The sequence below is a fragment of the Lagenorhynchus albirostris genome, chromosome 7, assembly GCF_949774975.1.
Source record: "Lagenorhynchus albirostris chromosome 7, mLagAlb1.1, whole genome shotgun sequence".
Lineage (NCBI taxonomy): Eukaryota > Metazoa > Chordata > Mammalia > Artiodactyla > Delphinidae > Lagenorhynchus > Lagenorhynchus albirostris.
The window spans coordinates 68,872,748-68,898,365 of NC_083101.1; the positions used below are offsets into that span (position 1 = coordinate 68,872,748).

Below are 25,618 nucleotides of genomic sequence, written 5' to 3' on the forward strand. Positions count from 1 at the left end.
TCCTTACTAATAAACATGTCACCATTGAACTCATTGTCCTTTTGGGAAATGAGAAATACAAGTTGAATGTTTATAGGGAAAAATAAACACAGGAAAATATTGGTCTATGGTTAAAAACAAACTTTGAAATCCAAACAAAAAAGTGGATATGCCGACTAACAAAATGGTAGTGTCTGAATGCAATTGCTGAGAATTTGGGATTTTGAATACAAATTCTTTCCTCTCAAGCAATTGAATTAGTAGAAGAAATTAAAAATGAACAGAAATGACTACAAACAAAAGTCTTATGGCTTTTACAATTACTACAAAGCAAATTTTCCTTCTTAACCGTGGAAAATTGTTCAGAAAATGATGAGGTAGGTTTTTGAGCTTTTCTACTTGTCTTGTTTTCATGTTTAGCAAATATACATTTAATTATATTTGAATATACTTACTGCAACTATAGGTGAAAAAAATGAACACGTTCATTTAGCATGACCTTATGAAGTGTACAAAGCAAAGGAGAATGAGAATTTTTTTTCTCTCCATTCTGTTTCCCGGGAATAAATCATAAGTTGTTCACTGTTATTGAACCGTTTTTCAATAGTTCACCTCTCAGCATTAGCATGAATAAATTTCTCCTCTCAGTATAGAAAGCAATTCACCGTTTCCTTTCTCTCTCTTAACCACATCCAGTCCTTCAAGTTCACTTGTTCTCTTACACATAGGTGTATATAGTTCTTAATTCTTAGCAGACTTCTCATTCCCCAGTAGAAAGAAAGTCTCATCTATGCCAGTGCTCTTTAGTCAGAATTGGTCTTCTGAGTCCATATTTTGCTTCCTGTCAGTTCCTTTCATGAAGAGCATCACAGAAGCTTTATTCATTAGCATTCTGAGTGGTTTCTCTACTGTGGGGGTAGCTCTAATGTGATTTATATTTAGTTCTTCCCATGCTTCTAGTTCCTTACATCAAGCCCTCCTATTAGCGGTGAGATGAGTGAGCAAATTGGAAAAGGTTTTGAACCCTTGGTGAATTTCATCCTAAAATATACCAGAATGCTATAATCTGTATGCAATCTTCATTAAGAACTCCCACCACCTGCTTGCTGAAGCCACAGCACAGCTCCACTCATAATCACCATGCAGGGGGCAGCATTAGTTAACGTCATTAGACAAATGTTGATCTTCTTTTGCATGTTCATTAGCACCAGGTGGGAAGAAACTGCTAGATACAGGCAGGGAACTTTTGGGGATGATTCAGGATTATGCATCATTTAATTATCTAACTTTATGAGCATCCTTAAAAAACCAAAGAGGCTAACAAAGAATTAATTTTCTGTTTTTGTTGTTGTTTTCAGATACCTCAGGGTCAGTGTCAGTTTCCAGCCTCACTAAAGAAAGTAGAGGATGATCTTTACTAGTGTGGCATTGGGCAAGTCACTTAACCTCTCTGTGTCTCATATTCCTCATCTATAAAATAGTAATTTTATCTGTCTCATAGGGTTGGTATGAGGATTAAATGTGTTAACACAGATAAAAGCATTTTGAATAGCACCTGGTTAGGTGCAGTTATCATCATCACCATAACCTTTTGCTAACTCTTCTTTAACATTGTTCATCTAAACACTGGGGAGCCCACAGTGCCCAAAATAGAATCACAGAGAACGATTTGACTCTGAAGCACAGCGGCTTCTCTTGTTCTTTTCTTTTTAAACCTACATTCTTGGAGCACTTCCTAAGTGCCAGTCATTATGCTAAGCTCTTTGCAAACATTTTCTCATGCAAACCTCACAACAAGCCTAATAGGATAGACACTATTATAATTTCCATTTTATAGATTAGGAAATTGGAGTTTGGAGAAGTTAATTTGCTTATAGAATTAAGATCTGCAGAATCTAAGAAGTGGGTGGATAAGTCATATTAACCTTAAGGTGTTGTATTCACCTTAAGACTAACTGTGATAAAGTTTTTAGAGCTAAAAGGACCTTTACACTTACATAATCCATATGAAGGAGTTATGGCTCAGAAGTTAACAACTTAAGCCAGGATCACACAGCCAGTTGTGACCAGCCAGGACCAGAATATTTGCAGGAATACCTGTCTCTACAATGCACTGCTTTTTATTTTAATATTATTTTACATAATTAATAGATCTCTTTAAGTGTGAAAATACTTAATCTATGCATTACTTTCAGGGCATGAGTTTCTTCAGCAAGGAAATCATATGCTTAAATGGAAAATTAATTGAAGGGAAGAATACTTCCGTTAGGTTTTTTACTTAATTTAAAATTAATCACAATTGCTTTAAGTGAGCAACATCTTAAAAGATGGTGTTAAAATCATACCCCAGAAGCCAAAAATATGATAATAAAAGGTTTACAGTGCCTGTGTTACCAGACAGTCTGCAATCCCATTTTCTCTCCAATTTTTATAACTAGCATGGAACTGAGAGAATTAAGAACAGTCTTCTTTCAGCTTCTCTATGACTTCTGTTTTAAACCTGAATTTCTTAAGGCAGGGGAGAAAAGGGAATTCCCTGTTTCTGCATCCGCCACCCCCATTGCTCTCAACACACACGCGCGTGCACACACACACACACACACACACACACACAACTACTTTTCCCAGAATGAAATCTACTTTTTTTCATCTATTCTTTCTCGCAGCCTGCACTCCCTCCCCCAAATCTCTCCCTCCAAACCTAAATTTCAGAATTTGACTCAGTGACATTCTGTCAAGATCAAAGTCAAATGATAATTTCCATGAAAATCAAAGTAATTTCAGTCTCCCTCTCTCCCTGAAAGCCTGGGTCTCATGCCAGTGAAACACTATAAACATTCCACATTTCCCCTTCTCCTCAGGACCAAACCCCATGCTCCCTCTTTTTTTTTCTGGCATCTCCTCTCTTCAAGTGCATTACTGCTTTTCTGCAGAAATGAATTTGAAGCTGAACATTTCTGCAAACAAGATTTAGCTACTTTTAGTCTGTCTCTGGCTCTCTCTCTCTCTGGGGTAAGCAGTGGCTGTGAGGCTTGAGGCTGAGGTAAGAATAAAGGACCAAGAAGGGGCAGGGGAGAAAGTTAGAAGATGGAGTGCTGGTGGTGGTGGTGGTGGGAGGATGGTGGGAGATGAAGTGGGAATATAGGAAATTGGTATTTAGTGACTTTCTGTATGTCAGGTATCACTGTAGGTATAAGAAAAAATTTTTATTTTACATATGAGTAGCCTCAAACTCATGGAAATCGTTTCAAATTTTCATTGTCAAAGAGCTTATAAAGGGCCTAGTTAAAATACTAACCCTTTGCTGTCTGACCCCAGAGTCCAGGTTTTGTACAGAAGTATGAGGTCAGTGGCATAAATATGGGGAGGACTGGGAGGGGCTCTACGCCACACTGTGACCCCACCATTACACACTGCTGGTGACTTCCTTCACACGTCTTTATGGTGAATTATCCAGCTGACCTTGTATATAACAAAGGGACCAAAAGCACCTGCAAACTAGAGTTTGGACAAGGACCTTACCCTCTCTCATTGCCTCACCCTCCCTCCGTGCACAATCATGTATATGCTCAAGTAGCTCCTTGTGCAGGGGGGCAGAGGAAGTTCTGATTTTGATCTTAAAGTGGAAGGGGACCCTTTCTGAAATCACTGATGCGTTCCAGGAACCCTCCCACAAAGTCATTGACTGGAGGAGTGACTTCATATTTCCCTTTGACCAAGATGTTACCTGGGAAGTTTCGTGCATATGAAAATCATTTTCCCCCTCAAGAAATGGAATAGTAATTTCTCCACTTAGTTAGGAAACACTCTCAGAAAGGAAAAATGCAGTATTTTTTTTTATTTGAGAGGAAAATATCAAATTCCTAACATAGGAAATCTCCCTAGAGTCTACCTTCAGTAGGAAAGCTCATTTTGTATTTTGCAAGTTTTATGAGAAAAGCATTCAGCTCTAATAAGTAGCTATTTGAGTATTATTCCTTGTGTGTTAAATTCATTTGTTGAGACTAACATAATACCACGGGATGGAGACTGGTCCCAGTAGGAGTTATAAGTCATCCTGGGGATTATGACATGAAATATTCAGATATCCATTATTAAAAATGAATCTGTTTTCTTTTGCTACTTTTCTTCCTAGTGGGGAAAAGAAAGAAAAGGAAAAGTACTATATAGATTCCACTAAAACAAACAAATAAACCAAATCCTAGAGTGTATATTCAATAAAATCTTGGCTTGACATAAGGTCCTGATTTGGTAATATGAGTCGGCAAGTGGTTTTCCTGATCTAATTGGATAGGAATATAAGGAAATAGAAGTCAGAATTAACATTTAATGAGCACACTACCCATGCCTGTTGCCATGTAACTTTACAACACTTGCTGTCCCACTCCTATTCTGAGCTCAGCCTTGTGACTTGCTTTGGCCAATGGAATGTTAACAAATGTGATGCAAGCAGAAACCCAAAAGGTGCTTGAGTTTCCACTTGTTCTTGTACCCTGCCATCGCCATGAGAACATGTCTGTGTTAGCCTGATGGAGGATGAGAGACACACAGAACAGAGTGAAGTCATGCCAGTCACCCCAGCTGAGACAATCTAGATTAGTCAACACCCAGGCAATCCGTGAACATACAAGCAAGTCCAAGACCAAAAGAACTGCTTAGCTGAGCCAAGATCAGCAAAGCTTCTGAGCACACCTCCCAGATGCATGAGTAATACATGTTTATTGTGTGGTTTGCGGTGGTTTGTTATGTAGTATTATTGTGGCACTAGATAATCGATAGAAAACGTACAGTGAGGAAATGGTTTCTGGATATCAAAACACATTGTAATTGTGTTGCATGTTATGTGCAAGTGACAGTAGGGACTTGTGTTAAGGTTGACTGTAGCCCTGTGTGAATGAGCCACATCCAGGTAAGTAGCGGAAGGGATCTCACTTAAAAGATGAGATCATTTTTGCACCATTTGCTCAGGGAAAAGGAGTCTCTCCCCAGGTGGAAATTAAGATTAAGGATTATAGTCAGGTGGGTGTTATGATAGGATCTCTCTTAGGCAGGAGCTTTTGTCTAGGAGGGTGTTTCTCTACGGTCCATTCAGAATGACTTTAGCTGTGCAGGTATTGACCAGGTGAGAATTGATGGACCCAGGTGTTTCCATGTGACCATGATGATGATGATGATGATGATGGCAGCTGACTCTTACTGAGCAGGTTGCTTATTATGTCCCAGGTGCTATACTCAGCCCTTGATATATATTAGCTCATTTAATCTTTATAACAATCCTATCAGATAGGTATTACTTTTTCCCCCATTTTATACAGGAGGAAACTGAAGCCCAGAGCTCTTAAGTGACTTCCCAGAGACAAATAAGAATGAAAGAATAGGGCTTCCCTGGTGGCGCAGTGGTTGAGAGTCCGCCTGCGGATGCAGGGGACCCGGGTTCGTGCCCCGGTCTGGGAAGATCCCACATGCCGTGGAGCGGCTGGGCCCGTGAGCCATGGCCGCTGAGCCTGCGCGTCCGGAGCCTGTGCTCCGCAACGGGAGAGGCCACAACAGTGAGAGGCCCACGTACCGCAAAAAAAAAAAAAAAAAGAATGAAGAATAGAGCTGGGTGGTCACAAATCTGGCTCAAGAACCTCTATGCCAAAGGGCTTATGGAACCAAATAGACAAGTTGAGTTGGGACCAGAACTTTATACTTTGTAAACTGGGCTGTTTATATTCCTTGTATGTAGTTTCTGACTCTGCATGGGAACAAATTTCATCCCACATGAGACCAATATCATGGTGGCAACAGGAAGAGAATAGACAGAGCTAGAGTTGGGAGTGAGAGCAAGAGAAAGAACAAGAAGAAAACCTCGATGGGAAGGTGAAGTTGGGGGACAAGGTCAAGTGCCTTCAGTCAGGGGCTTACCTCACTCACTTTCCCTGGGAGATTCTCTACCTGGTGCTGTTTCCTTAGAGGTTCTGGGTTTAATTTTATTGAAGAAAGTGGAATTTCCTTATGTTTTGTAAGTGCCAGGCACTTTTCTAAGCATTTCACATACATTATGCATTGAATTTTAACAACCACCCTCCAATGATTAAAGATATTTTTAGCCTTAGTTTCAAAGATCCGTGCTATTCAAAATGCAGTTCCTGGACTGGGTGGCAGGCAGTGAGCTCTTTCCAGTCCACAGTGAGATGAGACACTGACAGCAGGTGTCTAGAGACTTTTAACAATTAGAGTAATTTTTTGACTGTTAAATCTAAACATCTAAAAAGAGCGTATATTTTATGTCTATGCTTTTTATTTTCCTGGTAATTAATTTCAATGAATTTTACATCAGTATTCTTCCTCAAATGGATTGGAAATTTAAGAAATATGGTTTAAGAAACATGTCTAGATAATAGAACTGAGGCTCAGAGAAATGGAGTAACTTGCCGCAGTTTTAGTCATTAAGAGGCAGGGCAAGACTCAAACTCAAGTCCTAATCCAATGCCCATCAACTCACTTTATTTTTATTAAAATTAACATCCAACTTGACTAAGAACTGTGCCTGCCCATACCTGCCTATTTAAACAATGACACTAAGCTTGATTTTACAAGGCTGAGAGGAGGGTGGTAGGCACTGGGCCTTTCTATTGCTGGTCAGTCGAGTCATTCCAGAGCATAGAAATTGGACTTGAGAGCTGGACTTTATCAAAATGATGCTACCCATGTGTTCATGTAGTAGACACACAGCCATGGCATGATTCATGTAGAATCTCTTGGAAATAACAGCAAAGCTTTCTCCTTTGCTCCTTCTGTGACTCCCTAAAGGAGAAAAATAGGAAATACATAAAATTCTCATTTAAGAAAAATTGTCTAACAGACCCTACATTTAGTGAAGCAGTTCATTTTGTGGTTTAAAATTCAAAGGAATTTCTTCCTATCATCTGTTAAAAATACAGTTGTGTAGTGATTACCACGAAAAGTAGTAGATAGACATGGGCTTTGGAGCAAAAGACACATTAGACTGGGGTCCTGCCTTTGCCATTGTCTTACTCTGCAATCTTGGCATCATGCTAACATTTCTGAACTTATTTTCTCATTTGTAAAATATGAATAATTCATACCTCATAGGATTTTGGGATAATTTAATAAGGTAACTTATGTAAACTGCTCTCATCAAGTCTGAAGTAGGAGGATAATTACATCAGATGCCCCCAAACCAAATCCATTTAACCAGCTTGTTTGAGATCCTTTCAAATGCTGTGGCTGTACAACCTCTTAATAATTAAAAGGTTTTTTTTCTTTTTTTTTTTTAATTAGTTACTCAGCAAGTAGGGTTTTTTGGTCAAGGAATGAAACAAGGTCATTTGACTCAATTGTAAAAATTGAATTAACTGAATGATTTGCATGTTTTGTTTCCGTACACAGAGTCTAATAATTCAGGATGATATTCTGGTCTATTGCACATTGAAAAGTGATTTCATTGAGTCTGTGATGTACTCACTTTCATAGATTACTGATAATCTTATCTCATAAGGATGTTGGGAGAGTCAACTAGATTATGTAATATATACGTGGTACATGATAAGCACTGAATATATTTCCCCCGTATTCTGCTTTATTTATAAGTGCTACTGTTTATAGGTCAATGCCACTCTATAGCGTTTGATTATATATAATCAAATAGTACTTTTCTTTTAATTTAAGACTTAACAGGATGAAATTATTTGTACTTAGAAGGTAGAGATATGGGCACCTGTGATTTAAAGCCATTATGAATTTGCCTTGAAACGCTATGGTGAAATTTCTCCAAATGAATGATAATCAAATCTCTATGATAAATGATTCCCAAGGTCTGCACTCCCAACTAGTTTATGAAGCAGCATTGAGCCTTTGGCATTTCCTCAGTAATTTGTCCCTAAATTGTGTCAACAAGTGCTTGTGTACTTTTTAGAGTTTTACCTGTTTTTGCCTTTAACCATTCCAATATCCATTTCTGAGCAAGACACAAACCTGTGCTTTAAACTGTTAATTGATTTTCCTTGCAACATCCCATGGGTCTGAAGTCAAAAGCCTCTTTCAGGAGCTCATTATAGGCAACATTGGAAACTGTTTCCGAAACTAAACCATATAGGATTAGTTAGAAAACCACCTGGAAATATTGGATAACTTTATTTCTATCACCCGGCTGTCACTTTGGTTGAATCCACAGCTTTTAGATCCTTCCAGAGAACACAAAATAACCAGCTCACAGGATTATTTAAGCATTAAATGAGATGAGGTATATAAGAGTACTTTCCAAATTATTAACAATATACAAAGGCTATACCAAGGTCAGATATTGTTATTTTATAGAATGTTTTTGCTTCTCTGTGGTTCCTTCATGGTCACAAGATGGCTGCCATAGCCGAATGTCACATACTTATATGACAGTGTTCCAAGCAGGAAGGTTTTCTCAAAGTTTTATCAGGCAGGAAAATCTTTCCCAGAAGTCCCCACTCCAGCAGACTGCTCTTAAGTTTTCATTGGGCAAAACTAGGTCACACATTCATCCCTAAGGGAGGATAATAGAATTATCCATCCCAGGCAAGGGGAAACGGGATTACCAAGATTGATTTAGGCCAAAATGACACAAAGGGTCTGATTTAAAGGTCTTTGATATCCAGCCTCCAGTCCCAAGATCCTAGCATAGCTGTTCTGGGCTCCCTTACTTCTTGGCTCCTAGTCAGCTTTCATACAGACACTTCTCTCATCTAACCACTTCTTGGACATCTTGACTGTGCAATCTGATATTCCTTCTTAAAGTGTACTTAGCATTTCCATGAAGGAAGTATGGCAAAAAAAATCCTCCAAGTGTGCCTGAACTATACTACATGCATTCTTCCATGTTTGTCTCCTTCTCTGTACCTCTTGTCCATCCATGGTAATGTGGAATTGGAGGGGAATAGTGAGCTTGGAATCAGATGGACCTGAGTATGGCTCCATCACATCTTAGCTAAGTCATAGAACATTTTTGGAACTTCATTTCCTCATCTATAAAGGAATGATAAAAATACCTCCTCATAGGATGGAAAATACCTGGCATATGGTAGGGAACCAAAAGAGGTGACCCGTTTCTTTGTTATTTTCATTGTCAAGCCACACATCCGTTCCTGTGATTGCTCTATATCCAAGATGGGTTCCGACTCTTCACCTTGCTCACTGTGTTGGAGACCTGGTTTTTGATGGCTTATTCTGGCTTTAACACTGTTCTCCTTCAAGACATGCTCATTGCTTCTAATATTCTGCTTTTTGTCTATTGATTCCAGCCCAACTCTGGATAAAAGATGCTCAGACCCCTGTGCTGCAGTCTGAAAGACACAGCAATAAAAAATTTCATCTTCTTGTGAAGATGAATAAAATAAGACAAATGCAATGAACATATGAGAAAGTGCCATCAGGGACAGCAAAGCCCAGTTGCAGTCATAAACAAAGGCTGGACAGGTGGCTAATTGCAATGGGTAAGGTAGGCTCTGGCAACATGAATAGCTACAAGGACAGTAAAACTTCACAGGACTGTGTTCACATAGGGTATGGTAAAAGAAGCAACAGAAACAGATCAGGAAAAGACAACAGATCAAAAGAGAAAGGGACCTGGGCATGACCCAAGCCATTCGAATAAATGAAGTGTTGAGAAAAGACCTGGAAGCCCAAAAGACCCATTTCTGTAGATTTCCTTTAAACCATAATGAAACACTTAGAATTAGCTATATTTGTTTAATTTGGGTACATAGTCAACTTAGGTTTTAAACTTTTTCATGGTGTGTGTGTTGTTACGCCAAGAATTTATTTTCATTTCATTTTTAGATATACACGTGTAGACCCTCAAAAGAAGCCGAGTAACATCTAGTACAGTTCAGTCTGGCTCTAACCACTGATTATCCCTAACTGGTTTCACTTGCACTCTTAGCCACACAGGGCTGGGGTGCGGTGAAATGTCTCACAAATATTTACCTGCTCTCACCTGTTGTTGAGACCATGGGTTCAGCATTTAACCTAGGAGCAGAAGCAGAAGACAGATTGGCCGTTGTCGTCAGGTCCTTTTTGTTGGCACTCTGACTGCTTGGAAACTACACACTGCCCCACACGAGTTGTTGAGTATGTACTCAACACCTGACCTCAGCTAATCTGATGACTGGTTTCCTGACCCTCTTCTTTGCCCTGGCGTTTATGTTGTTGAAGAGTAACATTTGTTTTGATTGTCAGCCAGGGTCTCCTATCTCCCCACCTTACCATTTCTGGGGAGATCTGCATCTTACAGTCTTAAGTGGCAACATTTCTTCGTACCAGTTATGCAGTCCTCTTTCCTCTAGTCACCAGATTGCTCAGTCCTGCCCTCCTCACTGGCTTCTGGCCTCTTCCCAACAGAATCAATCCTCTGTGGATCTCTGCCCTGAGTCCCAGTCTCATTCCCAGTTTCAAACTCTAAATTTGACCTGCTGTTCCCTCAGTTCCAGTGCCTCCCCAGAATAAGCTGTTTTGGTACAGCCTCCTCTTAGCAATTGTAAGAAAACACAGTGGAAGAGAAACATGCATCTCACGAGCACCTTCCCACTTTCTTGGGCTCCATAGACCTTAAAGGAAGGGCCCAACACTAAGATGGTGAGGGCAAAGCCTGGTACCCAGTGTTTACCTAGAAAACACATCCCTTTTTCTGTCAGTGGTATACTCATCTCTCCCTAACTTTTAAGGCAAGTATAACCCCTAGATCAGAACATCAATTTCGTTTCCAAAGAATCCAAGAGAAGTAGCTTTAATTTCATCAAATCTAAATGATAACAATAAGAGCAAACTTTCATTGAGTGCTTAACTGTGTTACCTAATATACTCCTCTCACCAACCCCCTGAGGTATCACTCTGATCATCGCCACTTTACAGATGAGAAGACTGGGAAACAGAGAGGCAAAGTAACTTTGCCAAGATTACACAGCAAATAATTGCCAGACAGGATTCAAAGTTGTACATTCTGCAGAGTCTGAGCTCTTAACCATTATGGAACGTGCTTCCAGATCTTTGATATTATACTTGGTATCAATATATAATTAAACAAATCATAGAGGATATGAAAATTGTGGATTTTGGCAGGGATTTTTCTTTAAAAGTTGGGAGATTTAAAAAAATTTTTTTGCATGTGAAAATAAGTAATTTATCCTTTAATCAAAAGGAAGATAGGGGCTTCCCTGGTGGCGCAGTGGTTGAGAGTCCGCCTGCCGATGCAGGGGTTACAGGTTCGTGCCCCGGTCCGGGAAGATCCCACATGCCGCGGGGCGGCTGGGCCCGTGAGCCATGGCCGCTGAGCCTGCGCGTCCGGAGCCTGTGCTCCGCAACGGGAGAGGCCACAACAGTGAGAGGCCCACATACCGCAAAAAAAAAAAAAAAAGGAAGATACATGGAGACACGTGATTAATGCTTTGAGAAAGCATTCAGCCATGTATATAGCCTAAAGTGTAAAGTCATTTATATAGCCTGAATGGTTCCAGACATACTGGTGCTTTGGTTGCCTTCATACCACCAGCCCTCCAAGTGGGCATGTGTGACTGTCCCCTTGGTGGCCTTTTGATGTCAGCGGGCTGAAAACTCTGCCAGATCGTGCTAAGTGCCTCCATTTTCAAACATGCAGAGGCTTGTAGCTTAATTATGCCTGTGCAGAACGATGATTACTGCATCTTTTTCCAATCACCTTTCTCCATGCTCCCACACCTCAGACCACCCTGCTTCTTTATTCTTTATCCTGTAAATACTCGGAGCCCCTTACCTTTGGGGAGGCAGATCTGAGACTTGTTTTCCCATCTCCTCACTTGGCTGCCTTGTGGATAAACCCTCTCTTTGCTGCAAACCTCAGCATCTCAGCATTTTGGCTTGCTGCAAGTTGGGCAAAACAAACCTGGTTTGGTAACACTTGAATACACCATCTTAACCAAATGATGAAAGTTAATATCACCAAAATTGGGACCAACCCATATCGTGTACTTCCCAATATGATGCACTGAGAAAGAGACACTATTAACTCAATACTGTTCCTGCCCAAAATGCATAACCTGAATTAATCCCTGAAGAAACATCAGACAAACCCAAATTGAGGGACATTCCACAAAAATATTGACCTGTACTCTTCAGAAACTTCAATGTCATGAAGGCAAAAGAAAGACTAAGAAACTGTTCCAGATTAAAGGACTCTAAAGAAAAATGCAAGATAAGAGTAAAGAGTGGTCCTGGATTAAATCATGGACTAGAGGAAAATGTTGAAAATAAAGGGAAATATTGGAAATTTGAATGAAGTTGGAACATAAACCGTATTAGAGAACAGTCAACTTAGAGAAAAATGCACAACATAAACATTTTGAGTTTGTTTTATTTAGGGAATTGCTGAGGACTATAGCCTGGGAAACAGCCTCTCAGTGGCTCTGAGGGAACTGCTCTGAAAAGGTAGGAAAGAAGCCAGTTTACATATAATTTTTTTGGCTAGGGAATACATGCAGTCAAGCATACATCTTGGTAAAAGATTACTGCTAATCACAAATAACAGATAAATCAAGTTAATAATTTTAGTGCTTTTCTATGCACAGGAAAATGCAAGAATCTGGGGTCATTGAAATTCTTCTTAAGATATACATCTAACTATCTAAGGGCATGTTTACCCAAAGCACAGAGCGCCACATCCTGTTTTTCATCCCAAATTCCTCTCAGGTTCCACTGTCGGGGCAATTGCTGTGGGTACATAGAACAGGGTGGTGAGCAATGCTCTTTCTTTTTCTTTGTTCATAGAACAGTATTATAGCAATGTTAAATTTCTGATTTTGATAACAGTACCGTGATGAAGTAAGAAAATGTCCTTGTTCTTAGGATATATATGCTTAAGTATTTATGGGTAAATCTCCAATCTACATTCAAATATGTAAGGAAAATTATATATTTTTTCTGTGTGTTTGGGAGTGAGGGAGAGAGAAAGAATGATAAATGGGCAAAATATAAACAGTTGGTGAATTTGGATAAAGTATATAAGTCAGCTCCTGGTGTTCTTGTGACTTTTTCATATGTTTGAACTCATATTAAGGTGTTTTAAAAGTTCAAAGAAATTTCAGCAAGGTACGCGCAATTAAAGGAATACTTAAATGCATTCTAGTGGGTGCCTTGGAGGAGTGTGAGTTGAGACAGGGTTAAAGGAGAAAAATAAATAAAACGAAGAGTGGGGGGCTTCCCTGGTGGCGCAGTGGTTGAGGGTCCGCCTGCCGATGCAGGGGACGCGGGTTCGTGCCCCGGTCTGGGAGGATCCCGCATGCCGCAGAGCGGCTGGGCCCGTGAGCCGTGGCCGCTGAGCCTGCGCATCCGGAGCCTGTGCTCCATGACGGGAGAGGCCACAACAGTGAGGGGCCCGCGTACCGCAAAAAAAACAAAAAACAAAAAACAAAACAAAACAAAAAACGAAGAGTGGGACCATGCTTTACTGATGATTGTAGACCACAAACCAAAGAGAACGATGACCTCTCTGCAGCAAGGTCAGAAAGAGATGATGGAGAGATAGGTACAAGCTCCTTATAACAAGAGCAGTCTGGATACTATTCTGAAATAATAACTTGGATTTGATTTACTAAATCTTTCCTTTTCCCCTGCATTTCAGGCAAGTAGCTGGAACCCTGATATGTCCTTGCTTTGGGGATTTTTGTAGGGTTGGAAGCAGCAGCTATTTGAAGACAGTTATGTCTCCTGTCTTTTACAAAAGCCTAAACCCAATGAAGGGATTTAGCTGAGGAGTGCATTTGAGGGTATTTACAGAGAAGAGGGAGAGATTTCACATAGAATAAAAAAAAAAAAAAGCTGGAGGTCAGAGAAGGAAGAGGCAATCTAGGGCAGATGGGCTCTGGACACAGAGTTCCCAACTACACCAAATAACTATTTTTTTATTGGACCAGAAAGGATCATGTGCCAGGGATAATGGGTATCTCAAACATATACACCAGGGAGATCAGGAGAGGCAGGCAGGAGGGCCCCTCCAGGAGGAGGAGAGGAGGGCATTTGCCTTGCCCACTGGAGTCCAGGAAGCCTGTTGGGCTCCCAGGTGACGTCCCTTGCCCTCTGAAACCAGGGGTGGGGGACACGCCTAGGCCCCTTCTGTTCCTTTAGCCTAAGACCCACTCCCCACAGCCCCCAGGACCTTTTCCAGCCCTGTGGGTCCTGAACATTGGCCCCGCCCACCACCCAAACCTCACCCTTGCTTAGGCTCTGCCCTCCACAGCCAAGGCCTTTCCCGCCTTTTTTTTTCTTTCTTTATTTTTTTTTCTATTCCCTCCTCCTCTTTTTTTACTATTGTGGTACTGATGTACCTTATGGTTGTTGATTTGTCTATATTTTTATTTTTATATTCTTTCTAACATATCTCTTAGTTTCCTAGTCTAATTTTATTTTTTATTTTTTTATTGTTCTCTCTTTTTTTTACCACCCCACATGGCTTGCAGGACCTTGGTTCACGAGCTGGGGGTCGGGCCAAAGCTCTTGCAGTGGGAGCACCAAGTCCAAACTACTGGACTAACAGAGAACCTCAGATCCCAGGGAATATTCATCAGAGTGAGCTCTCACAGAGGTCCTCATCTCAGCACCAAGACCCAGCTCTACCCAACAGCCTACAAACTCCAGGGTTGGAAGCCTCAGGCCAAACAACCAGTAAGACAGGAACACAATCCAACTCATAAAAAAAAAAAAAAGAGACAACAAAAATATATGTCACAGGTGAAGGAGCAAGGTAAAAACCTACAAGACCAAATAAATGAAGAAGGAAGTAGGCAATCTACCTGAAAAAGAATTCAGAGTAATGATAGTAAAGATGATCCAGAATCTTGGAAATAGAATGGAGGCATGGATTGAGAAAATACAAGAAATGTTTAACAAAGATCTAGAAGAACTAAAGAACAAACAAACAAAGATGATTAACACAATAACTGAAATGAAAAATACTCTAGAAGGAATCAATAACAGAATAACTGAGGCAGAAGAACGAATAAGTGAGCTGGAAGACAAAATGGTGGAAATAACTGCCAAGGAGCAGAATAAAGAAAAAAGAATGTAAAGAGTTGAAGACAATCTCAGAGACCTCTGGGACAACACTAAATGCACGAACATTCGAATTATAGGGTTTCCAGAAGAAGAAGAGAAAAAGAAAGGGTCTGAGAAAATATTTGAAGAGATTATAGTGGAAAACTTCCCTAACATGGGAAAGGAAATAGTCACCCAAGTCCAGGAAGCACAGAGAGTCCCATAGAGGATAAAACCTAGGAAAAACACACCAAGACACATATTAATCAAACTAACAAAAATTAAATTCAAAGACAAAATATTAGAAGCAGCAAGGGAAAAACAAAAAATAACATACAAAGGAATCCCCATAAGGTTATCAACTGAGTTTTCAGCAGAAACTCTGCAGGCCAGAAGGGAGTGGCAGGATATACTTAAAGCAATGAAAGAGAAAAACCTACAACCAAGATTACTCTCAATCAGATTTGATGTAGAAATCAAAAGCTTTTCAGACAAGCAAAAGCTAAGGGAATTCAGCAGCACCAAGCCAGCTTTACAACAAATGCTAAAGAAACTTCTCTAGGCAGGAAACACAGAGAAGAAAAAGACCCACAAAAACAAACCCAAAACAATTAAGAAAATGGTAATAGGAACAAATATATCGATAATAACGTTGAATGTAAGTGGATTAAACGCTCCAACCAAAAGACACAGACTGGCTGAATGGATACAAAATCAAGACCTATATATATGCTGTCTACAAGAGGCCCACTTCAGACCTAGAAGCACATACAGACTGAAAGTGAAGGGATGGAAAAAGATATTCCATGCAAATGGAAATCAAAAGAAAGCTGGAGGAGCAATACTCGTATCAGATAAAATAGACTTTAAAATAAAGACTGTTACAAGAGATAAGGAGGGACACTACATAATGATCAAAGAATCAATCCAAGAACATATAACAATTATAAATGTTTATGCACCCAACATAGGAGTAACTCAATACATAAGGCAAATGCTAACAACCATGAAAGGAGAAATCAACAGTAACACAATAATAGTGGGGGACATTAACACCCCACTTACACCAATAGACAGATCATCCAAACAGAAAATAAATAAGAAACACAAGCTTTAAATGACACATTAGACAAGATATACTTAATTGATATTTATAGAACATTGCACCCAAAATGGCAGATTACACTTTCTTCTCAAGTGCACACACACGGAACATTCTCCAGGATAGATCACATCTTGGGTCACAAATCTACCCTCAGAAAATTTAAGAAAATTGAAATCGTATCAAGCATATTTTCTGACTACAACGCTATGAGATTGGAAATCAATTACAGGAAAAAAAAACTATAAAAAACACAAATACATGGAGGCTAAACAATGTGCTACTAAATAACCAAGAGATCATGGAAGAAATCAAAGAAGAAATTAAAAAAATACATAGAAACAAATGACAATGAAAACACTATGACCCAAAACTTTAGAACTGCAGCAAAAGCAGTTCTAAGAGGGAAGTTTATAGCAATTCAATTTCACCTCAAGAAACAAGAAAAATCTCAAGTAAACAATCTAACCCTACACTTAAAAAACTAGAGAAAGAAGAACAAAGAAAACCCAAAGTCAGTAGAAGGAAAGAAATCACAAAGATCAGAGCAGAAATAAATGAAATAGAAACAAAGAAAACAATAGCAAAGATCAATAAAACTAAAAGCTGGTACTTTGAGAAGATAAAAAAAATTGATAAACCCTTAGCCAGACTCATCAAGAAAAAAAGGGAGAAGGAACAAATCAATAAAAGTAGAAATGAAGAAGGAGAAATCACAACTGACACTGCAGAAATACAAAGGATTATAAGAGACTACTACAAACAACTATATGCCAAAAAAATGGATAGCCACGAAGAAGTGGAAAAATTCTTGGAAAGGTACAATTTTCCAAGACTGAACCAGGAAGAATTAGAAAATATAAACAGACCTATCACAAGCAATGAAATTGAAACCATAATTAAACATCTTCCAACAAATAAAAGTTCAGGGCCAGATGGCTTCACAGGCAAATTCTATCAAACATTTAGAGAAGACTTATCACCGATCCTTCTCAAACTCTTCCAAAAAGTTGCAGAGGAAGAAACACTCCCAAATTCATTCTACAAAGCCATCATCACCCTGATACCAAAGCCAGAAAAAGATAGCACAAAAAAAGAAAATTATAGACCAATATCACTGATGAGCATAGATGCAAAAATCCTCAACAAAATACTAGCAAATAGAATCCAACAACACATTAAAAGGATCGTACACCATGATCAAGTGGAATTTATCCCAGGGATGCAAGTATTCTTCAATATACGCAAATCAATCAATGTGATACACCACACCAGCAAATTAAGAAATAAAACCATATGATCATCTCAATAAATGCAGAAAAAGCTTTTGACAAAATTCAACACCCATTTATGATAAAAACTCTCCAGAAAATGGGCATAGAGGGAATGTACCTCAACATAATAAAGGCCATATATGACAAACCCACAGCAAGCATCATAGTCAATGGTGAAAAACTGAAAGTATTTCCTCTAAGATCAGCAACAAGACAAAGATGTCCACCCTCACCACTCTTAGTCAACATAGATTAGGAAGTCTTAGCCACAGCAATCAGAGAAGAAAAAGAGATAAAACAAATACGAATTGGAAAAGAAGAAGTAAAACTGTCACTGTTTGCAGATGACATGATGCTATACATAGAAAATCCTAAAGATGCCACCAGAAAACTACTAGAGCTAATCAATGAATTTGGTAAAGTTGCAGGATACGAAATTAATACACAGAAATCTCTGGCATTCCTATACACCAACAACAAAAAATCAGAAAGAAATTAAGGCAACAGTCCCATTTACCATTGCAACAAAAAGAATAAAATACCTAGGAGTAAACCTGCCTAGGGAGGCAAAAGACCTGTATGCAGAAAACTATAAAACACTGATGAAAAAAATCAAAGATGACATAAATAGATGAAGAAATATACCATGTTCTTGGATTGGAAGAATCAATATTGTGAAAAAGCAATCTACCCAAAGCAATCTACAGATTCATTGCAATCCCTATCAAACTACCAATGGCATTTTTCACAGAATTAGAACAAAAAATTTTACAATTCATATGGAAACACAAAAGACCCTGAATAGCCAAAGCAATCCTGAGAAAGAAAAACAGAGTTGGAGGAATCAGGCTCCCCAACTTCAAACTATACCGCAAAGCTACAGTAATCAAGACAGTATGGTACTGGCACGAAAACAGAAATATAGATCAATGGTACAGGATAGAACGCCCAGAGACACACCCACTCACATATGGGCACCTAACTTACAACCAAGGAAGCAAGAACATACAATGGAGAAAAGACAACCTCTTCAGTAAGTGGTGTTGGGAAAACTGGACAGCTACATGTAAAAGAATGAAATTAGAACACTACCTAACACCATACACAAAAATAAACTCCAAATGGATTAAAGACTTAAATGTAAGACCAGACACTAGAAAACTCTTAGAGGAAAACATAGCAAAAACACTCTTTGACATAAACGACAGCAGGATCTTTTTTTTTTTCGGTACGCGGGCCTCTCACTGTTGTGGCCTCTCCTGTTGCGGAGCACAGGCTCCAGACGCGCAGGCTCAGCGGCCATGGCTCACGGGCCCAGCCGCTCCATGGCATGTGGGATCTTCCCGGACCGGGACACGAACCCGTGTCCCCTGCATCGGCAGGCGGACTCTCAACCACTGCGCCACCAGGGAAGCCCAGCAGGATCTTTTTTGACCCACCTCCTAGAGTAACGGAAATAAAAACAAACAAAAAAAAAAACAAATGGAACTTAATTAAACTTAAAAGCTTTTGCACAGCAAAGGAAACCACAAACAAGACAAAAAGACAACTCTCAGAATGGGAGAAAATATTTGCAAATGAAACAACAGACAAAGGATTAATCTCCAAAACATACAAACAGCTTATGGAGCTCAGTATCAAAAAAAACAAACAATCCAGTTAAAAAATGGGAGGAAGACCTAAACAGACATCTCACCAGGGAAGACATACAGATGGCCAAGAGGCATATGAAAAGATACTCAACATCACCAATTATTAGAGAAATGCAAATCAAAACTACAATGAGGTATCGCCTCACACCAGTCAGAATGGCTATTATCAAAAAATCTAGAAACAATAAAGGCTGGAAAGGGTGTGGTGAAAAGGGAACCCTCCTGCACTGTTGGTGGGAATGTAAATTGATTCAACCTCTATGGAAAACAGTATGGAGGTTCCTTAAAAAAACTAAAAATAGAACTACCATATGACCCAGCAATCCCACTACTGGGTACATACCCTGAGAAAACCATAATTCAAAAAGAGTCATGTACCACAGTGTTCGTTGCAGCTCTATTTACAATAGCCAGGACATGGAAACAACCTAAATGTCCATCGACAGATGAATGGATAAAGAAGATGTGGCACATGTATACAATGGAATATTTCTCAGCCATAAAAAGAAACAAAATTGAGTTATTTGTAGTGAGGTGGGTGGACCTAGAGTCTGTCATACAGAGTGAAGTAAGTCAGAAGAGAAAAACAAATACTGTATGCTAACACATACATATGGAAGCTAAAAAAAAACCATGGTACTGATGAACCTAGTTGCAAGGCAGGAATAAAGATGTAGACATAGAGAATGGACTTGAGGGCATTGGGTGGGAGGGGAAGCTGGGGCGAAGTGAGAGTAGCATCAACATATATACACTACTGAATGTAAAATAAACTAGTGGGAAGCAGCAACATAGCACAGGGAGATCAGCTTGGGGCTTTGCAAGGACCTAGAGTGATGGGATAGGGAGGATGGGAGGGAGGCTCAAGAGGGAGGTGATATAGGGATATATGTATCCATATGGCTGATTCACTTTGTTGTACAACAGAAACTAACAAGTATTGTGAAGCAATTATACTCCAATAAAGATCTATTAAAGAAAGAAAACATATACAGAGTGGGTAGGTAAATGATGGCCAGAAGGATCTCTCTGATGATGTGCTGCTGTGTAAGACCCCAAGGTCTTTGTGCAATCCTTGGGAAAGTCTTATTAATAACTTAAATATCCTGCAAGGACAGATAGCTGGGTGCTAGATGTAGATCTAATTTAACTGCAGAGAATAAGAGAATGGACATTTCTGAACTCTTGAATTTGTGAAATAGATTTCCAACCTGCATCAAATATGTACTTCTATTTATCAAATAGTCATTTACTAAGCTGGCTTTCCAACTTCATATCTGCATTATACCCTGTATAATTTTATTGCACCACCTGCATCACATGATCATTTGCCATCTCCAGCTAAAGAATATAGAAGGAACTTTATCAGTTCCTGAAGAAGAACGCTTTAGAGAGAAATGATGTTCAGAAATAACCACTAGTTGTTATCTTTAGCTTGCTCCAAGTGCCAATTTTTTTTTAAGCTGAAGGCTGTGTCACTCCAATAGAGGGAGAAAATGTGACCCTAGTATAACTTCTGCAGTCTTAAAAAGGCTTAGGACAGGTGGGTGGCAGTAGATGAAGAAAGGAAGTAGTGTCAGTGCAAGCAACCAATGTTATGATTCCCAAGACAATTTAAGGAAAGAAGAGAACATTTTTTCTTTAAAATATTTAACAATTTTAGAAATATCAGTTCTTTAACTCCCTCTAAACAAAACAAAACAAGCTCCACATCTAATTCTTAGGCATGGGGCAGTGGAGAAAATAATCTATGAACTGCCAGAATTGAAGTGAGCGAAGAGAACAGTAGTTTTGCTAAATGAGTGGCTGGGGAGGAAGGGAAGAAGAAAAACAGGTAGAAGAAGAAATGGGCAGGTGAGTAGCTCTACTGAGTGAAAGGGGCAAGTTTCTCTGCATGCTGAAGAAAGATGACTACATCCTGGCAGAGGAAGACTTTGAGGCCAATCTGGATCATAAAGTATCAACATTGGTTTAAATATGCTTGTGGCACGTGTGTGCTCTCCTTTCTAAGTGGTAAATTAGATCTTTGCCTACAGGTGTGTGAACAGCCGAGGCCTGAGATAATGATCCCAGTGTACTGCAAGTAGCTGAAACATCTCTCTTTCTGGCAGCTTTTCAGTATCTTGAGCTTAGGCTATCATGTCATGTTCAGGTCTATCCTGACATACCTGGGATGATTTACATTAGTGCTTCTCAAACTTTCATGGACGTATGAAGCACCAGGGGACCTGATTAAAAATGCAGATTCTGGTTCAGTATGTCTGAGGTAGGGCCTGAGTATCTGCATTTTCTACCACTTCTCAGGTGATAACAATGCTGCTGATCCTCAGACCAAACTTTCATGAGCAAAAGCTTAGAACACACAGTCACAAATACAGAGATATTCAAAGATGTGCAACATGCGTATACATGTGTGAGCTGGAACACCCACACAGGTTGAGAAAAAGACGTTTACTCATTCATTTAGGTAATAAGTAATTTTGAGTGCATTTTTAAAGGGCAGCCACTTTAGACGTGTGTTCTCATAGAGAACACATTTTAGGAATGATCTTTGCAAATGTACCTTAAAAATCACAAAATAATTCTTTGCTTTCTCAAGGCATGCCATCATTCTCCAGCACCAATCTCTTTGAATGGCCTAGTTTTCCTTAGTCTTAGTTACTACCTGACTTTAGGATGGATATTTGCCTACATGCAGTACCTAAGAAGATATTTCTCTTTACTGTCTGAAATTCTTAAAATGGCTGTATGACATAGAGGTGAGAACATGGGTGTTGAAATGAGGAGGCCTGGGCTCAAATTTCAACTCTGTCACTTACTACACCACTTTAACCTCCTTGAGCTCCAATTTCTGCATTTGCAATATGGTGACAATAAAATCTCCCTCATGTAGATGACTATTCACCTAATTCATCAAATATCTATGGTAGATTGATAGCCTGCAAAAGACACAGAAATGAAGTTGATTCAATTTCTTTACTCAAGGAACTCATAGTCTAGTAGAGAAAACAGACACAGTAGAAGTATGTAAAGGAAATAGCAGAGGGAGGAAATGATTAGTTTTACTGGGTTGGGGTTCAGGGATAAAGTCTTCCCAGTCCCAGAGGAACTGATAGAGGAGTTGGGCTTTGAACGATAGAAAGAGAGATCTGGTAGAAAAGGAGAAAATAAAGCCATGCTTCTCAAATAAAATCTGCATCCAAATCACTGGAATTGAAAGACCTGATAGTAACTGAAGCAGAGCATGTGATTCTGCATTTTCTAACAAGTTTTAAATAATGTTGGTCACATACCTGGAGAAGCAAGGGAGTAGGACATTTCAGGTTAAGGAAATACCAGCACGAAGGTGACACTGAAAAGCACTATGGTGGATTTGAAAAGCAATAAGCAGCTTTTAGCAAATACTTAGCAAATCACATATCTAATCAGTCTAATATCCAGAATATATAAAGAACCATTACAACTCAGTAACAAAAAGACTGACAATCCAATTAAAAATTGGGCAAAGAACTTGCACAGGCATTCCTTCATAAAAGACATACAAATGGTTAAAAGTCACATTAAAAGTTGCTTAATATCATTAGCCATTAGAAAAATGCAAATCAATACCACTTCACACTCACTAGCATGGCAATAATCAAAAAACAGAAAATAACAATATTGGTGAAAATATGGAGACTTTGGAACCTCTGTAATTGCTAGTGAGCATATAAAATGGTTCAGCTGCTGTAGAAGGCAGTTTGGCAGTTTCTTAAAAAGTTAAGCATAGAATTAGCGTTTGACCAAGCAATTCCACTCCTAGGTATAGACCCCCCAAATTGCAAAGCAAATACATGTACATGCATGTTCATAGCAGCACTATTCACACCAGCCAAAAGATAGAAATAACCCAAATAACCATCAACAGATGAATGGATAGACAAATTGTGGCATATGCATACAAAATATAATAATATATACATACAGTAATATCGTTCAGCCACAGAAAGGAATGAGGTACTGATACATGCTACAATGTGGAGGAACCTAGAAAACATTATACCAAGTGAAAGAAGCCAGACATAAAAGATTATATACTGTGTGATTCCATTTATACAAAATACCCAGAATGGGTAAATCCATAGAGACAGAAAGCAGACTGGTTGTTGGGGGGTGCTGGGAGTGGGAAGGAATAGAAAGTAACTGCTTAGTGGGTACAGTTTTCCTTCTGGGATGATGCAAATTCTTTGGAACAGGGTTAATGGTGGTGATTCCACAATATTGTAATTGTACTAAGTTCACTTTAAAAGGGTTACTCATGTCGTACACCTTAAATTTATACAATTTGGTCAGTTATATCTCAGTAAAGCTGAAAAACAAATTACAAAACAGACAACTCAGTACAAAATAAATAAATAAAATGGTTCATATTCTGTTGCGTGATTTTCAACTCAATTTTTTAAAAAGCTGCCGTTGGCCCTGATGAAAGATAATGAGCTTGAATTCAAGCGCACAGTGACAAAGGAGGAAACGATGCAGACCGTGAGAGTGGTACTGGATGGAGGAGAGCAGGAGAGAGGGAGGACTGAAGGGTGGTACTGAAGCTTCTCACCTGGAAGAGCTGATGCTACGTTGCTATAGATGGGAATAAGGAGGAAGATCAGGTTTGAAGTGTGAAGACAGTGAGCTTAGTTGGGTCATGAGGATGGGTGTGCCTGGGAAGTGCAGGTGGAGCTCTCTCTCACAGTCAGCTGGACCACTGGCTCCTGGAATATAATGGAGGAGAAGAGCTCTAGGACACCCTGGTGGACAAGCCTTATGGATGAAACTCCCGTCTCAATCAAAATATTGATCCATGTACAAGAAATCACTAACTTCCTACCTTACTATTACAAGATCCTTTTAGTAGATTCAGTTTTGCATTTTAATAGATTAGTGAAGACTGAGGATTATATAATATTAAGCGTTCATCCAGGGACACAAAGCATATCCATCCCAGAACCAGAATTTTTCAACACTCAAGCTCTCAGCACTCTTGCTTAAACACCACATTTACCAGGCACCATTTTACCACTGAATCCCAGATTCAAGAACCAAGAGTTGCATCATTTCCCAGGATGGTTTGCCTCCTGGGGAAATGTATCTATCTTTGTAAAAGTCTCTCCAAATCCAGAAAGTTTCCTGGAGCAGTTTTTATTGGTATCTTAAAACCAGAGCAAGGTCATTGCTTTGAGCAAACTCAGTTTTAGCCCAAGAATCCTTCAACATCATACATCTGTATTCTCAATTTCTTCGGGCCACATTTGTTGCTCTGTCTTCACCCACTTACCACTCTCTCCCAAAGAAAAGTGAAGCCATGAATTCCCAGGTAGAGGAAACACTTTCTCTGCTGTAGGGGCACTAAGGCAGCAACACCATCTAAGTTTTTACCACTCCCCACCCCGTGTTCATGCCCATAAGCCTCAAGTTTGGAATCTATTGGAAATGTTAATTTCATTGAAACAAAAAACACTTTTGTAAAATTATGCTAAAGTAGCATTCAAGAATTGAGGAAGAAATTGTGAGCCCTGTAGAAATAGTTCTTTATTCACAACTGGAAACATTTGGTAGAGGTACAGGGAGGGACAGATGAACTACAGGTATGTATAGGAATTTAAGGTTTTTCTCCTTTTCTTGAACTATTTCTCTCTACAACCTCCTTGGATCCTCCTTAGTCTTCCCAGACAAGCCACATTGGAAACCTGCCCTCACAAAGTTCTCCCTCTGCCCCAGTTTAATTCTTTCCTTCCTTTGCAGCCGATTGTGAGCCACACAGCCCCAGATGGTCAGTCTGGGAACAGATATAGGCTTTTTCAAAGAGACAATATTGATTCCCTCTAGACCTACAATGACCTCTTTTTTCTATCTCTTCTTACTCCAGTTCACAAGGTTTTTAATCCCCACTGAATACAGTGCTCCAGTATGGGTCAGAGAATGGGCCACAACTCAAAATCAACTGTTCCCATCCAGGAAGCTTTGACTGGCGCGAGCAGCGTTCCATTAAGCAGGGTCTGGTGCCATTGTTTTTTACAAGGCTCTCACCAGCTGGCCTTGCTATGCTTGGCTAAGAATTAGACAAGGGAGGGAGGATCTGGCTTGAATAGGAGGAGAGACAAGAGCTGGCTTTAAAAGGTGACACCCTAAGGACAAGCTTGAAGGGACAGGGAATAGGCAATGTCCCCCACAGGGGTGGTTCTGCTTTTGCAGAAGAACCAAGGAGAGAAACAAGTTTACACTTACCTCTCTCTGAAACAAAACCAAGGTCAGAAGAACACTGAATCCACTCGTTCCAATTCGCACATGGCCTTTTGACTCCAGTTTGTGGGAAAAACCTATGAGGAAATAAAACAAAATTTTGCTTAAAACTTTAATTTTCACGATAGATATTTGCAACACAAAGATGCTCACAGCCATCACATTTTCTTGTGGAAGCTGGCTTTCTTGTCTTTTTGAAGCATCATTTATCCAGCAGCAGAGAAATATGAGATGTCCTATTTATAAATTCTGCAGCTAACACGAGCATTTAAAAATATAAACAATGCTAGATAAAAATTTTAATA

General features: G+C 39.5%; 1 pseudogene; it reads right to left on the minus strand.

Moving 5' to 3' along the window:
- Nucleotides 1-600: 600 nt before the first annotated feature.
- The window catches only part of LOC132522642 (glutaredoxin-3-like), a 102,224-nt pseudogene continuing 77,206 nt past the window's right edge, over nucleotides 601-25,618 (minus strand).